Below are 16,112 nucleotides of genomic sequence, written 5' to 3' on the forward strand. Positions count from 1 at the left end.
ATAGTTGAAAATATGGGGCTGGACTATTTTGGAGAAATGAGTGTTGGAGGCATAGCTGTGGAGTCATCAGCAAAGTAGATGGTGGAAAATGTGAAGGGATATGTATAGTTAATTCACTTTGTTACACAGCAGAAACTAACACACCATTGTAAAGCAACTATACTCCAACAAAGATGTTTAAAAAAAAAAACACGTGAATGGATGAGCTGAAAAACAATTTATTTGGTTTAAATTTTTTTTTTCATAGTGCATACCTTTTTGAAGGAATTGATTAAACAAGGAAAGAGAAACCTAGGTATTCTCTGCATAATAATTTAAAAATATTTTCTATTCATAATGTATATTCTCAAAGCATCACTTTAAAATGTCTTAACTGGATAAGTTTAAGTGCTATAAATTAATGTTGCCTCATGGTGAATTCATGGGCATCCACATGCCTAATTAATGAAATTCTTAGGACCAGAAATTTAAGTGGGTGCTTTAGTAGTACTTCTCTCACAATAGAGTTTTGGTTTAATGGAGCCACTGAAGGAACGGGGAAAAAGTTAAGGGTACTCTCATTTTCTATGGCCAAGAATGAATCTGAGCTCAGAAGTGTCCAGATATCTGGGATGTCGCTAAGGTGCAGCAGCAATGTCACAGACGAAGAAACGAGAAAGTGGAGGGGGAAAATATCTTTAAATTTTTAAAGAAATTTTTTCTTGAACACTTGCATAGAATTCTGGGATTAGTCTGTCTTTGTGAATCAGTAATGAAATTCACATTACTTTCAGATCTATTATAAAGGATTGCTTTATTTCATTTGCTATATTTTTTATACAGCAGTTTCTTATTAGTTATCTATTTTATATATATTTCATTTGCCATATTTTAAGAGCTAATTTGTAACATCTGCCTAAGTAAACAGAACTTACTTGAAAAGTAGAGAAGCAAAACCATGTGTCTGAAAAATTGAACACAAGTACTTGAGAGATTAACTAAATCAAACCCAGATGGACATGTGGCTCTGTAGAATCTCAGGAGTTTTCTTCCACACCGTTTGACAAAGGCCACGCTATTAAAGTCAAGTAGAATCTTCAAGGCCAAGGAATCCCTAGCATTGAATGTATGATTAAGAAAATAACAGATGGTTTCCAGTGTATTAGCTAAAGACACGTAGAGACATTTTCTCTGAATCCCATGGCTCAGAGGTTTCTTAGAAGAAACTAGCCATAGTACCCTTGGCTTCTGGCTGACTTAGAATACTGTTATTTTAGAAAGGCCTAAATTGTTCATTTGTGAGTAGTTTTCCTTGGAGATCTCATGCAAGTATCAAACATTTGAGCTCTTTTCAGATCCTGAAATCCATTACCACCAATTATGACTTGATAGAATTATTTATCTTTAAGTAACATGTATTTACAACCACAGATGTTTTTATAGAATATATATGTATATTTTGTTCAATAAATCAGAAGGGGAAACAAATGTGGGGAACCAAGATAAGAATGATTTCTTCATAACATATTCTAGGGGAAATCCTTCAAGGTGATTTAATAGTTCAATTCAAAGGGATCTTGATAGTAGCTAATTAAGATTGATCGAATAATGAAGTTCACTGATCTCCATCTTAGTGTGCTATATTGTAATTATTCAATGATAAAATAAGTTATTGTTGGGAATTGTGATCTATTCAGTAAGTAGATTTGAATGCTTAAGCCAGTGATTCTTCTACACATGTAAGGTGAAGCAAGATGCCCAGATTGAAATGAAGATAATCAGAAAAGTATGTGGGAATTCACAAAACCGATATTCTTCCTCTAGAGGAGAGATGATATGTTACTATTTCTGTAATAGGGAAGAACAAATCTGGCTCCATATTGGATCTGTTTCTTTTACTTTAACCTTTGTATTCTATTGCTTTTGCTACAAGTAAATCACTAAAAGAACATTGCCTTCAGCCTGACATATACAGGATAGCCCACTCTCAAGGCTCTGATCTTTAAAGGTATAATACTTTTCCATTCATATAGAGATTAAAAGTTGCAGAACAGAGTATAACATTTATCTTGTTGGAGGTTTATAGGAACATGGTGACCAGACCTACATGGACAGCTGTAAGACCAAAGGATTCTGGCACCAGAAGTTTGCAACCACCAACCACACCTCCTCCCCTTTCAGTACAAAAGAAACCTGAATTCTAACTGCTGTAAGATGGTTCTTTGGGACACTAGTCCACCATCTTCTCAGCCTGCCGGCTTTCCAAATAAAGTCACTATTCCTTGCCCCAACAATTCGTCTCTTGATTTATTGGCCTGTTGTGCAGCCAGCTATATGAGCTTGGACTCGGTAACATTTCTGTATTATTATCTTTTTTTTTTCTTTAACTAAAGTATATTCTTATTCTGTAATTTAAGAATTCCAATCAAGGAAAAAAGGTCAAGTAAGTTTATAATGACTCTAGCAGTTGCATTTTGAAGGAATAGATCAAGAGTTTTTCTACATGATGGTTTATCTAGAGGTTACAATGATTTATTGACTATCCTGAACTCAAAATATATTCCACAGTAATGTTTCCTTCTGTTTTAAGGACCATGCTAAACATAGTCTCCTGATAAGAACCTTTTGATGATTGTTTGAAAACCTATTACACCCTTAAAATTGAGTAAGCATAAAGCATTCTACACTAAGACATTTTCTTGGCTTTCTTTTATAACTTCATGAAAAATCAAACTAGTTTCCACTTTGGCTAAATACTTCACCATTTGTGGTTGGAAGATGCCAAACATCATTTTAGTTCTTTTCATTTAGGAATTAAAAGATAAATTGACCCTCTGTGAATGCACTTATATACACAGTATGGTCTTATTTCAATCTTTCAAGTTGACATGCTAACTAAGGGGGATAAGAAGATGACCAAGATCCTGATAATTAGTCTTGATTAGAGTCTTCACTCCTACTTTATCCCACCCATTCACTCCTCCACTTAGCTTTGAGGAGTTGGCCATGTGTATACCACACTGAATAGAAATCATATGCTATATGGCTGTTTCCCAAAGCAGAATATAAGCTCAGGATAAGAACCGTATAGTGGCAAATACAGAGGTATATAGCTCAGATCCTTCAAGAAAGGACTCACTGCAGTTAGCTCCTTCAGGATCTAGCTCAGCATTTAAGTCAAGGTCACCCTTTTCTTGGGGAAGCTTCTAGCCACTGACTGAGCAAAACAGAGTGGCTGAGCTCTCTCCTTGGGCAGCCCTTAGCTTATGACCATATTAGGAGGTGGTAAAAGGGTCCAGCCATTCTCAGGACTCCTCTCACAGGTAATCTTTGCTTTGGAGCTCAGACCTCCTATTGGGCTGGCAGATTTGTCATATCTGCATTGTGGTTTGATGTTCATCCTGCTTAATTCTGTTTTCATCCCTTATCTTTCACAATGGTTCCATCTCATAAACTTTTGTACTCTCCAGTCAAGCTCACATCTCTTTTTTGAAGAATCCAACCCATGACCCTTGGTGCCAGAAGTGGTCCAAGAAAGCAGATAGTGGGGTGGGGTGTAGGAGCCAGGTCACTCACTCCTTTGCTGTAATGAGGAACAAATTCCTGCCTGGAACAAGATGGCAGGCTAATTGATAAGACTTTCCAAGGTAGAGCTAGGATGTGCCTGGTGGGGGGGAATGCAGTAGTCTATGATTCAGGCATTTGAAATGTATGTGGAAAATGAGAAATACAATGATAGTGGAATTGGCTGGTTGTTTTTAAATTGCACTGAAACTCTACATATTGATATTGAAAATCTGAGAGCAATTTTCAAATTGAAAACTAAGTGTAAAAGCCAGAGGGTCTCTTTGGTAGCTTTCAAGGAGGTCCTCATCTCATGCAATTGGCTCACAGAAATAAACTGAAGATCATGCCCAGGATTTGGTCTTCAGACTGGCTAAACTTCAGAGATGGTTGAAAGCTCAACCAAGGTAGTCGTGACTCTGGCTGGGGAAATCTGAGTCCCTGACACAGGAGATGAGGATGTCTAGATGGATGCCTAGATAGATTTTGACTCCTCAGGCTACTCTGAACCTTATAAACGTACAGCAGTGTCTTCCCCTATTTGTTATGAGCTGGCACACAAGAGTATTGACTGAGCGTTAGAATGGTCTGCTTAAAGGGTGGCTGAAGTGCCAGCTCATAGGCCATACTGTGAACCTACTTCTCCTGCTTCACCCTCACTCTATCATTATAATTACATCATTTTCTTTGGCTAAAATAATAACTTTTTGTTTTACAAGTTATGACTGTCAGTATTGTTTTCTAGAGAGCCAAGTAATGTAATATGATTATATATTTTCTTTCATAATCTATTGTTTTTTCTGGAGTTACTACCTAGCTCTTTACACACACACACACACACACACACACGCACACACACACACACACACACATCACCATGGTGAGTATACACCGTAAAGCTTACCCCAGTCTTTTATGACTGTCAGTATTGTTTTCTAGAGAGCCAAGTAATGTAATATGATTATATATTTTCTTTCATAATCTATTGTTTTTTCTGGAGTTACTACCTAGCTCTTTACACACACACACACACACACACACACGCACACACACACACACACATCACCATGGTGAGTATACACCGTAAAGCTTACCCCAGTCTTTCCCCGGAGACCTACAACCATTTACTTGAGTAACAGTATATGGGGAAAAGGGAATAACCAGACATTGTGAGGTCTTGTTGGACATAGAGTCCAAGTCAACAGACACAGAACATCATCATAGGCTCTCCCTGTTAGAGAAAGGGCACATGGGAGGAATTCAGGTTATAGATGAAGTTCTGACCAAAGTCTGGCTTACAGTGAGGGTCCATAGACCCACCAAGTGGTCATTTCTTTGGTCTCCAAGTGCATAATTGGGACTGACATACTTGGCAACTAGAGTAACCCCCACATTGGGTCCTTGGCCTTGTTCTCCATTGAGCAGGAGGGAGTGCCAAGAGCTAGTGATGTGTCTGCATAGCATTTCCACTGCTCCATTTTCAAACCTTCAACCCATAGCCCTATATGTTACTGTTCTTCCTTGCTCTCTGTGATACCAAATACTTGCAAGTCCTTTTGAGCCTCTCAGAGCTTTGGCTTGTTTTTAACAAGGTGCCCTTTTGTAGGCACTTTAAACTGTAGCTAAATTAGTCACCATTCTTTGATTTAATTTATTCTTCCAAAAATTTGTTTAACTCTCTCATCTGCAATATCTCCCAGCAATCCATTTCATTTGTGTTTGCTTTTGAATTTCTTCAACTTTAAAATCCACTTATTATCATTTTAGCGGTCTTGGAGAGAAAAGAAATTCCCAATCTCTAATATTTAACTAAGCATCCTGCTTTTTTTGCATATGTAGAGCAATTACCTCTCTCAGCTTCATCAATTCAAATGTGTATGCTTATGCTTCATGCTACTGGACTGTTCTTGGAATCCATGCCACTTAGAAGGCTGAGGTGTTTGTAATTAAAAATAATTGTTTAAAATTAAGAAATAGTATAATACTGTCGTGTGTTCTATTTGCATATTCATTTTAAGTTTTTAATTTAATTTTTTTAATTAACAAAAAATAAAGTTGGAGTGTGGTTGGAATATAAAGGTCTTCACAATTGAATTGGACCTTGAAAGGCAAGTAATAAACAACAGCTAATAACTAATAAGGACCTGCTGGCCTTAGAACAGGGAACTCTACTCAATACTCTGTAATGGCCTACGTGGGAAAAGAATCTAAAAAAGAGTGGATATATGTATATGTATAACTGATTCACTTTGCTGTACACCTGAAACTAACACAACACTGTGAATCAACTAGACTCCAATAAAAATTTTTTAAAAATAAAATAAATAAAATAAAAGAGAGGCAAGGATACAAAAACCCAAAAAATCAGCTAACAGTCATTGAGAGCTTACTATGTGCCAGACACTGTGCTAAGTGCTTGATATTCACTGTGAAAGAGGAACTAATATTAGCTGCATTTTACAGATGACTATTACAGAGACGGAGGCTCAGAGAGATTATGTACTTTGCCTAAGACTACACAGCTAATAGATGATGGGGGTGGACTGAAGGCAAATGGTCTAGCTCCAAAGCCAGTGATTTTGATTATCATACTGTGCTGCCTTCTGGGGGAAACCTAGGTGTCCTGGAGTTTGGGAAGCTCTGTTGTATTCCACCATAAATCATTCATTGCACGTGTCACTGGGTGGTAATTATTTGTATACTAGTCTTCCTCTTCCACTAGACTTGTGAGCTCCTTTGAGGTTATACACACATACGTCTCAATCTTTTTTTGTTCACTTCAGTGCAATACACACCCTAGGATAAGTGTTCAGAAAAATGCATGCTAAATGAACATTGGCTCTTGATTTCTAACATTAGGAACAAGAACTATTTGAAACAAAATATAGTTTTGTAGGATGGGAAATAAAGGGACTTCTAACTTTATTTCAGTACTTATGGGAAAGGGAACAGGAGAACTTTACTCTGAGCTTGTGGAGAAATTTATTCTTAACTTAGGGTATTCTTAACTGGTACCTTTAAAAAAATCATCAAAGTCTGGCTGAGTATCAAGAGAGTCTTGCTATAACTAGCCATGAACTATGACCAAAAGACAGCTCTATATTTAAAAACTGTGGTGGTTGATGTGATGGGTAAAGGAGGAGAAAATGGAGGAAGTGAAGTTTACAGTTTTATAAATTACAGGCTGTGGCAGAATCAAGATGCCTCACCAATGGCAGCCGCAGGGCGAGTCTGTCAATGGACGTTTACTCACACGTGTATAATTAAGGTTGCATTTTGGTGTGATAAAAAGGCTTACTTTTTTTTTCCTTCTTAAACATAATTTATTTAACCTATTACTTATGTAGCCCTTATTTTCAAATATTTTAAGTGTGCCAAAAGTGCCTTTGGACGTTTCTTATTTCTTTATTTCACCTTAAATTTACTGTTGAAATTGAACTATAGTTGATTTACAATGTTGTTAATTTCTGGTATATAGCAGAGTGATTCAGATATATATATATTATATATATATATTATATATATATATTTAGAATATATATATATATATTCTTTTTCAGATTCTTTTCCATGATAGGATATTACAAGATATTGAATATAGTTCCCTGGGCTACACAGTAGCTCCTTGCTGTTCATCTATTTTATATATAGTAGTATGTATTTGCTAATCCCAAACTCCTAATTTATCCCTCCCCTAAAAAGCCTTACATTTTGGTTTGCATTTCCTTTGTTAACAGTTATGCTAACAAACAATTTATTACAAAGGGCAACTGCCAAGACAAGCCCCTATCATCGGGCTACAATGACCCAAGTCTAAAGATGGGGAAAAACAAACAAAAAATACAACTGAAGATCTAAAGCTTCTGAGAAGAGAGAAACGGAGAGCTAAACACTGAGATATAAGACCTTCTACCTTTACCTCTGCCATTTGGAATTATTTACTTGTCCATAACAAAATTTAGGGGGGACATCAAGAAATCCTCTATGATACTTTGAACATCGGACCCAAAATAAAGTATAAGACTGCCCACTCCAGGACCTTTTAAAGAAGACGACCTAGTTGTCTCTTAGGGAGTTTGGAAAATACATGGATTTTTCTAAGATGTATGTTCCTGACCCACAAAAGAAAAGCTGGGTAATAGATCTTCATTAGGTTATTGACTAAAGTAAGCTAAGTGAACGAATTTATGTATGTATATATGTATATATACGTGTATGTGTGTGTGTGTGTGTGTGTGTGTTTTCATCAAGGAACGTGGCTTAGTGGAGATATATATGTATATCTTTCATTTGAGTCAGTCTCTTAGAACTCTGGTAGCCTCTGGTGAGCAGCAGTTAGGCCTATAAAAACTTCTCTGGAAATTCCTTGATAGTAGGGCCTATATATGACCACTGACCTAAGTCCATTTGGTCAAACACAATTCTTAGTTTCTTTCTGGAAGGTAACAGTAGCCACTGAAGAAGCTGAGGTAGATGAAGTTTAGTTACTCCTCAACCTTGCTACTAAGTCATAATGAAAGCAAGTCTCAAACCAAATCCCACCACATCTACAGACATTTATTAGCCGAACACTGATTAGCAAGGAGGTTCAAAACTATTTAAGCTGTTCTGCAAGTTTAAAAAAGCCCCAGATTGCTGTCATCTTAGGTGCTCTGAAAACTACCTCGCCTGCTTAGAGGCTGACACAGCTCCAGAGTCGGGAATCTTTTACAGAAGCGCTCACGACCAACAGCTAGACGCAAGACTCCTTAGGGAGCAAAGCTTGAGCTCCACCTCTAGGGGTAAAGGCTAAGTCTTCATTTGCTTCTTGCACCCTATTTATGCAAGAGTCGAGGAAGTATTAGTAACCAATACTAGTTGGTTAGTATTAGTAACCAATGCCAATATTAGTAACAAATTCATGTGTCGAGAATACTTTAAATTTCACCAAGGATCTCTGATATCCAGCACTGAATATTCATCATGTCAATCAGCACTTAAAAACCAGAGATTTGTTTCTGACACTTAGTAGTCTGATAAGTAGGGTGTAGATTGTTATCTCGAGATACAGAAAACAGAATGGACTGTCGTGGCCCCCTCTGGAATGTGGGCTGAACATCCCTGAGCTGATATATTATTAAGATGCTACAGCTTGGGCTTCCCTGGTGGCTCAGTGGTTGAGAGTCCGCCTGCCGATGCAGGGCACACGGGTTCGTGCCCCGGTCCGGGAAGATCCCACATGCCGCGGAGCGGCTGGGCGCGTGAGCCGTGGCCACTGAGCCTGCGCTTCCGGAGCCTGCGCTCCGCAACGGGAGAGGCCGCAACAGCGAGAGGCCCGCATACCACAGAAAAAGAAACAAACAAACAAACAAAACAAGATGCTACAGCTTAACCTAAGACTATTTTAAAGTATATGACAGACCATTTGTGCTTGTTCATTAAGCACAGAACCTGGCCTAGAGGAACCACTCAAAGTTTGCTGAATAGGATAGTTTGAAGAGCTTGTAAGTTGGAATATGGGTATGTCAACTGGGTTACTTATTCATAAGCAGTTAGGGTGTTCAGATTATTGCAACTCACAGAATTTATTTTTATTTTCCAGTTCTCTTAGGGCACTCTGGAGAAAACCCTTGGTTGGCTTCAGACCCCTGATGGGAACTTGATAAAATTTTGTCACGATTCCAATGGGGAGACCTCAGGAGATCATTTTTGTTTTTTAATTTACTTTTGGCTGTGTTGGGTCTTCATTACTGTGCGCGGGCTTTCTCTAGTTGTGGCGAGCGGGGGCTACTCTTCGTTGCGGTGCACAGGCTTCTCATTGTGGTGGCCTCTTTTGTTGTGGAGCACGGGCACTAGGCGCACGGGCTTCAGTAGTTGTGGCACGTGGGCTCTAGAGCGCAGGCTCAGTAGTTGTGGCGCACGGGCTTAGTTGCTCTGCGGCATGTGGGATCTTCCCGGACCGGGGCTCGAACCCGTGTCCCCTGCATTGGCAGGCGGATTCTTAACCACTGCGCCAACAGGGAAGTCCCAGGAGGTCATTTATTAATCGACTTTGTGAACAATTACTTTGAAGGGATGGTTAAAATTGTATATTTTAATAATTGCTCATGTATCCGTAGGTAATATGTTTAATTGTTTATGAAAGGGTGAGGCTTTTTTTTTTTGGCTGGGGCAGTATCCACCCACCCCCGAGAAATGGGCCAAACCATCCCTATGTCACTGTCTTCCTCTGACTTGCTTTGGGAATCCAAAGGTGGGAGCCGTAAAGCTAATAATCGTCCAAGTGCGCTGTAGACAACCGCACATGCCCTTTTCTGAACGATATTAGGTGAAATCACTAAGGAAGAGGCATCCCGTAAAACTATCTTCATTTAAGATTGCTTTCAAAAAATTCACAAAGTCATAAGCTATTTGCAGTCACCTCTTATTTCCAAACTCGCTTTAGGTTGAAAACCTCACTCTCAGGACAGTAATGTCTCTTTAATTAAAGAGGCTGTCCTGATAAGCATCAATTCCATTTACCTCCTCCTCACCGTGGAACACATATTTTTCTTTCCACACCCCTGTCCCTGGAGAAAAATCTGTGACTGCACCTGTACTGATATGTATCAGGTGTTCCCAACTAACAAATGTTTGGTTTGCCAGCTTGGAAAGTCCCCTTGTTTTTCGCCCCCTCACTGAAGAGAAAACAAGCATCTCTGCACTTGTGCTTTGATTTCTGCAGTCTGTGGCTTACTGGAATACCATATGTGCTTGCTCAATGTCCTTCGTTTGCCAACAAAACACCCACAGTCTCAATGATATTTTCAACCCCTTGTATCGTATCCTGATGTCTATTTATATTGACATCCACACATTTTCGTTTCACCACTGGCACAGAAATGACATTTTTGTGCCTAATTATTACTGCGATAATGTAGTACAGTCTCTCTCCAGACAAACCCCTTTACTGCCAGCCACAGCTCAAAACTTTCCTTTATGAAAGATTTTTCTGATAAATATCTTTTGGCTTCTAAGAAACCATCCACTTAATACTGTGTGATTTCAGGAGCTTCTGAAGAGCAGGGGGGCCAACCATTGCTCTTTAAAACTCAATGTCTGTACCAGCCATTATATGATGTGAGTTATGAATCATGGGACAAACACACTATTACTGCTATTACTGGTTTATTGTGGGATCATATATCCTACCACGGAATGCAGAATAAAAGCAAATCTGCAATGATTTTTAAAACATTTATTTGCCTCTGCTCTTAGGTAGGAGCTTAGGATATGGGTCGGGGAGACAAGCACAGAGGGCTACAGTAGAGTAAAACCCCATGATGCACAGGATAATGCAAATTTACATGTAATCCAAGTACCGGTCTTCCGGTACTTCCGGTCTTCTGTCCAGTGTCAATTTCCAAATGCAAATAGGTTCCTATTCTTATGTTCTGGGAAGTAGGCTGAGACTATGTAGGGAGGAGGCATGAAGTTTGATGGGGCAATGGCAGGCAATCCTGCCTGGGAAGCAGGAAAATAGAGTGTAGGTCTACAGTATTCCATTGGTTCAGTCTTTCAAATGGAAGATGGTTGCGTCGACAGAACACCTTTCAACAGAGCACTGATTCCTGGAGTCACTCTCACTGTTCTGGAAGTCCCAACCTACATGAGACCCAGAATCACCCCCATTGATATTTGGCTAGTGAGGGGATGGGGGCAGGAAGAACTCCCACCAAATGGCTCCAAAATGCAGCAGGGATCTGGATGGATTTGGATGACACTAAGAATTCCTTAGGATGACTCCTGGCTGGCAGGCTAGGTAATTTTTATTAAGCTTGCACTAATGTAACTCCACAGCCTATAGTAAGTCTTTTTGGACCCCACTTGTCATATTATGGTGGGATTCTACCATAGCTCCCTACTTTCTATTAAAATGTGATTGAGGTTTCCTTAGCACCATGGGATTTAGATATGTGTATTGTAACATTAGTTCTTCAGCTCATCAATATTCGCCCTACTCCTGAAATATATTCTTTCAAATAAGGTTAAGGTCATGCTTTTTGGGCAGCTTTGCAAAACAAAGGCAAACCATATTTCAGACTCTGGCACTGGGGTATGTATCAATAACATGTGGGCATGTGCACACACACACACGCATGTGTATTCATATATTTATGTGTATTCATATATTTAAACATGCTGTCATTTTTACTGATTGAAGGCAAAGGCATAGGTGCATTCAGTTTTATACTTAATATGCAGAACTGAGAAGCTAACACAGGCTGCAAGTGAGAAGTAAACCAGCAAAGCATCAGGGCATCTGTTATGGATACCATATCAGACTGATGCCCCACTTGCAATTCAATCTGAGCATCTTAATTTTTTCTTCCATTTTCCAAAGCAGAAGTTGGCAGCTGTTTCAGTATATGATGAGTGTAGGGCAGAAAATGCAGTGAAGTGGATCGTTATTGTTTGGGGAAGAATCCCATAAGTGGTCTCCTCACTTACGTAAGTGGTGTGAATAGGCTCCTTTGTCCCGGTGGTCAGTATCACTATGAAAAGACATTCCGTGTTCTGGGAAGAGTCACTTAAGTGGCCTTACTGAGTCACTTAAGTGTAGGGTGAGCTGGATGTTATTCTGGGAGAGAAATGTAGCCAGAACTTTGATGTTCTAAGTGTCTTTAAAAAGTTGTGAGGTCATCACTGCAGAAAAAGGTGGGAACTTCCTTGGCCAAGCTCTCCTGGGCCCATTTTGCATTCTGAGAAATGACTCTCAGAATGAATAGAAAGAGTTTGACCACTAAGAGATCTTTGGAATCAGGAAGCAAAGGGCACGAGGCTCCTGTAACAGGCCAAGATGCTGGGGGTGGCCTTTTTTCCATAAAGAACATCTATGGAAGGACTTGACTTTGAACCAGCAGTTATGGCAGGAATAGAGAATAGTGCCTCCCCCAGTGAGCTCTAGCACTGCCATGGAGATGGCGTCTAGGGTGTGGGCATCTCTTCATCTTCTTGCTGTTGTCCCAGAGGACTCAACACAAGTGCTCTGAGATACCTCTCACCCCAGATCTCTCAGTCTTCAGTGCACTGCTTCTCTGGAGCCAGAATCTGTAAAGCCTCAGCTTTGTGAAGCAATGGAGCAGTAAGAGGCCTTTGAGCAGACAGGTCCCAGCTAGTCTGATGGAAAGCCCCTGCACTGTAAGTAACACTGACCCATAGGCTCCTTGACTACTACAAGAATCAAGTACTTCCCCCAGCTCTGCCTTTTGGCCATGAGTCCCCAAGATGAGCTTCTACTCAGCAGTCAAGGCCCCTGTGCCACAGACCTTGGTGTCACTTCAACTTGACCCTTCTCCTCAAGCCACTTCTGTACACTGTGGGGTCTCTGAAGGCCTAATGAAGAGGTGTGCTGGAGGAGAAAGGATGGATCTCTGGACTTGCAGTCATGAGGAAGCTCAGGGATTACACTCAAAGAATAGACTAGGACAAGCTCATGGGCTGAGGGTCACCACAACTCCACATAAGGGGCACAAGTAACATGCAGAGAAAGGTCATGGTTCCATGCTATTAATGGAAAAAGAAAGAGACTAAAACATGCTAAGGTACACACACACACACACACACACACACACACACACACACACACGTGTATCTATTTATGTATATATACTACTTCTGGTAACATAAATCTTAGGCAAGTAAGCAGTAAATACCCAGATGAAGTTAAGACTGAAATAAAGAAAAGGCCAAAGAATAATTTCTTTTAGGAAGCAGACCCAGAGCAGAGTAAAGCAGCTAGACGTTCAAGCCCATACAAGAGATCTATGTCAACGGCAGAGAGAGATGCTTTCTCACTGGCCAAGCCGATGGGGTTTCCCTGAGTCATACTTGGCTTTGTCATTAGAAGAGGTCAGTTAAAGTTAAGGTAATGGAAGGTCTATGACCTTATTTTAACATTAGAGACTCAACCTCTAGGCAGAAAATGGTGATTCCTTTCTCTGTGATTCATTACCTAGAAGCCTTCGATTTCCTGGACATCTTTAACAATTCTAATTTTTTTCAGCAATAACTATTATACACCGCAATTTTGGATAACACATTTATCTTGCAGAGGGTGGAATTAATCCTCTCAGTATTAAAATAAAGCTATTTGTTTTTTGTGTCCCCTGCCCCAAGTAGCAGTGATTCAGGTTATTTCTGAATTGCATAACAATGTAATAATTGGGACTTCCCTGGTGGCGCAGTGGTTAAGAATCTGCCTGCCAACGTAGGGGACACGGGTTTGATCCCTTGTCCGGGAGGATCCCACATGCCGTGGAGCAGCTAAGCCCACGCACCACAATTACTGAGCCTGTGCTCTAGAGCCAGCGAGCCACAACTACTGAGCCCGCATGACACAACTACTGAAGCCCACATGCCTAGAGCCCGTGCTCTGCAACAAGAGAAGCCACCACAATGAGAAGCCCACTCACCGCAACAAAGACCCAGTGCAGCCAAAAATAAATAAATAATTTATTTAAAAAAGAAAAAAAAGAAGAATCTGCCTGCCAATGCAGGGGACACGGGTTCGATCCCTGGTCTGGGAAGATCCCACATGCCACGGAGCAACAAAGCCCGTGTGCCACAGCTACTGAGCCAGAGCACCACAATTACTGAAGCCCATGTGCAGCAACAAAGACCCAATGCAGCCAATAAATAAATGTGCACAATTTAAAAAACGTAATAATTATTTTATTCTGTATGTTTTTCTTTTTGCAAAGTTGTGTGTATTATTGTTATTTTGTTGTTATAGCTACCATTCACTCATAACTATTAATTAAATATTACTATGTGCAGATATGTCTAATCCTCACCACAATATGGAAAAGCGGGGATTATTCTTCCCATTTCACAGAAGAGAAAACACTGAAGATCAGAGAGCTTACATAACTTTCCCAAGGTCAGACAGCTAATAAAAAACCAGGCACTTCCTGCTAAACCAGAACAAATCTTGAAAACTTTTTCTCGTTTTTTTCTGTTAATCTATCAAAAATTTTTGTTGTTACTCTATATTGGTTATTACTGCTGGCATCAGCTGTTCAGCTGGTCAATATCTAATTTCCTTCTATTTATTTCATAAGCAGGGAAACTTTGATACTCAAGTACTTCACCATCTCCCTTACTCTAGGAAAGTTCCAGCGAAAGCAAACTCAGCGTTCAGTGGGAGAGAGACCTGGGAAGACTTGATCAAAGGACTTCGGAAAACTAAGAAGTTTTGGAATCAGATCTTCCTAGTAAACATTCACTATCATCTTTGAAATAAATTCAAATAGAACTTATCCCTAGGATACCAGATAGTTCTACTGCCAAGTGCCATTCCAGAATATATTTTGAAGTCAAATAAAAATAATTTTAAACTTTCCGTTTAAGGTTACCCATAGATCTACTCCATTTAGCACAATAATCATGACGGCCATAATTAGGTCAATGTGCACAGCTCCTTGTAACTCACTGGTTTGCTGGAAAGATAGGCAAGAGGTTATTTATTTACTTTTTTATTTTGGCTTGGTTTCGATTATTGGAGACTCTGAACTCAGCAAATACATCTATAAATGGGTTCAGTTCTTTGTGGAGGCAGGAACAAGACTTGATTGGCCATAGGGTCATAACTGGAGGAAAGTATCATGACATGAAGGGTAGCAGAATACACCATCCCCAAATATGACACTTTGGCCTAAGGATTATTTCGAGCTGAAGGCAATTGAGAAGAAGCAGATACAAGAAAAGTTCTCTGCCCTCCCTCTACTTGCCTAAAAGCAGGACATAAATTTGTAAAAGGGTACCCCCTTTCCTCTCTATCAGTAAAGACAGAGGTTAATCACCAGAGATAACTCTAGACCCTAATCAGCCCAGCACCAGAGGAATCTACATAACAACCTTTACTAACTAGCTTTTACCTTCCTTTAGTTCCCCTATATATTTACCTTCCCACAATTTGCCGCCCTAAATACAAAGTCTTTTTCCTTTGTCTTGCCACTTCTCTAAAAATGTATTTTTCTTTTTTGAGATGATATATAAGCCCAAGTTCTAACCACCCCTTAGAGTTACTCATTGCTAAGTATTCCTGTGTGTACCTGAGATGCATGTGTTAATAAACCTCCATTTGTTTTTCTCTCGTTAATCTGCCTTTTGTCTATCTAATTTACAGGGCCCCAGGCAGAGAACCTAAGAGGCAATAGAGAGAAAGTTTTTTCCTCCCCAAAGGCCATGAATGTCATCTGGCATGTGTGCAAAAGTAGAAAAAAGCTTTTGCCCTCCTTTGGCTGTGTTTTCATAATAAGACTTGAATCTGACTCTGGTTGAGAAAAAGGTGCTCCAAAGTAAAAGCAGTTTTAATAAGTTGATAGTTTTTGAGTCCAGAAGGATATTCTTTCCAAAGCACATGGTTATAAGCCCCCTTCCAGATTCAAGGTGGATAACTTGTCAGGGCATTCACATATTAACTTAAAATATTCATCAAGATATTCATGTTTATGCCAAGCAAAAATATAAAAAAGCCGTTCTTGCCCTGTATTATTTGTAAAATAATCGGACCTTTGGGATGTAAGACCCCATTTATTCTGGCTTCT

At 39.7% G+C, this 16,112-nt stretch overlaps 1 long non-coding RNA gene across 1 annotated transcript in view; it reads left to right on the forward strand.

Moving 5' to 3' along the window:
* The window catches only part of LOC102995632 (uncharacterized), a 33,434-nt gene extending 17,966 nt beyond the window's left edge, over positions 1-15,468 (forward strand). The window contains exon 3 of the long non-coding RNA XR_449218.4: positions 14,672-15,468. This is a non-coding gene — a long non-coding RNA (uncharacterized lncRNA). The remainder of the gene's footprint in view (positions 1-14,671) is intronic.
* Positions 15,469-16,112: the final 644 nt, after the last annotated feature.

This window comes from Physeter macrocephalus, chromosome 7 (genome assembly GCF_002837175.3).
Source record: "Physeter macrocephalus isolate SW-GA chromosome 7, ASM283717v5, whole genome shotgun sequence".
Classification (NCBI taxonomy): Eukaryota; Metazoa; Chordata; class Mammalia; order Artiodactyla; family Physeteridae; genus Physeter; species Physeter macrocephalus.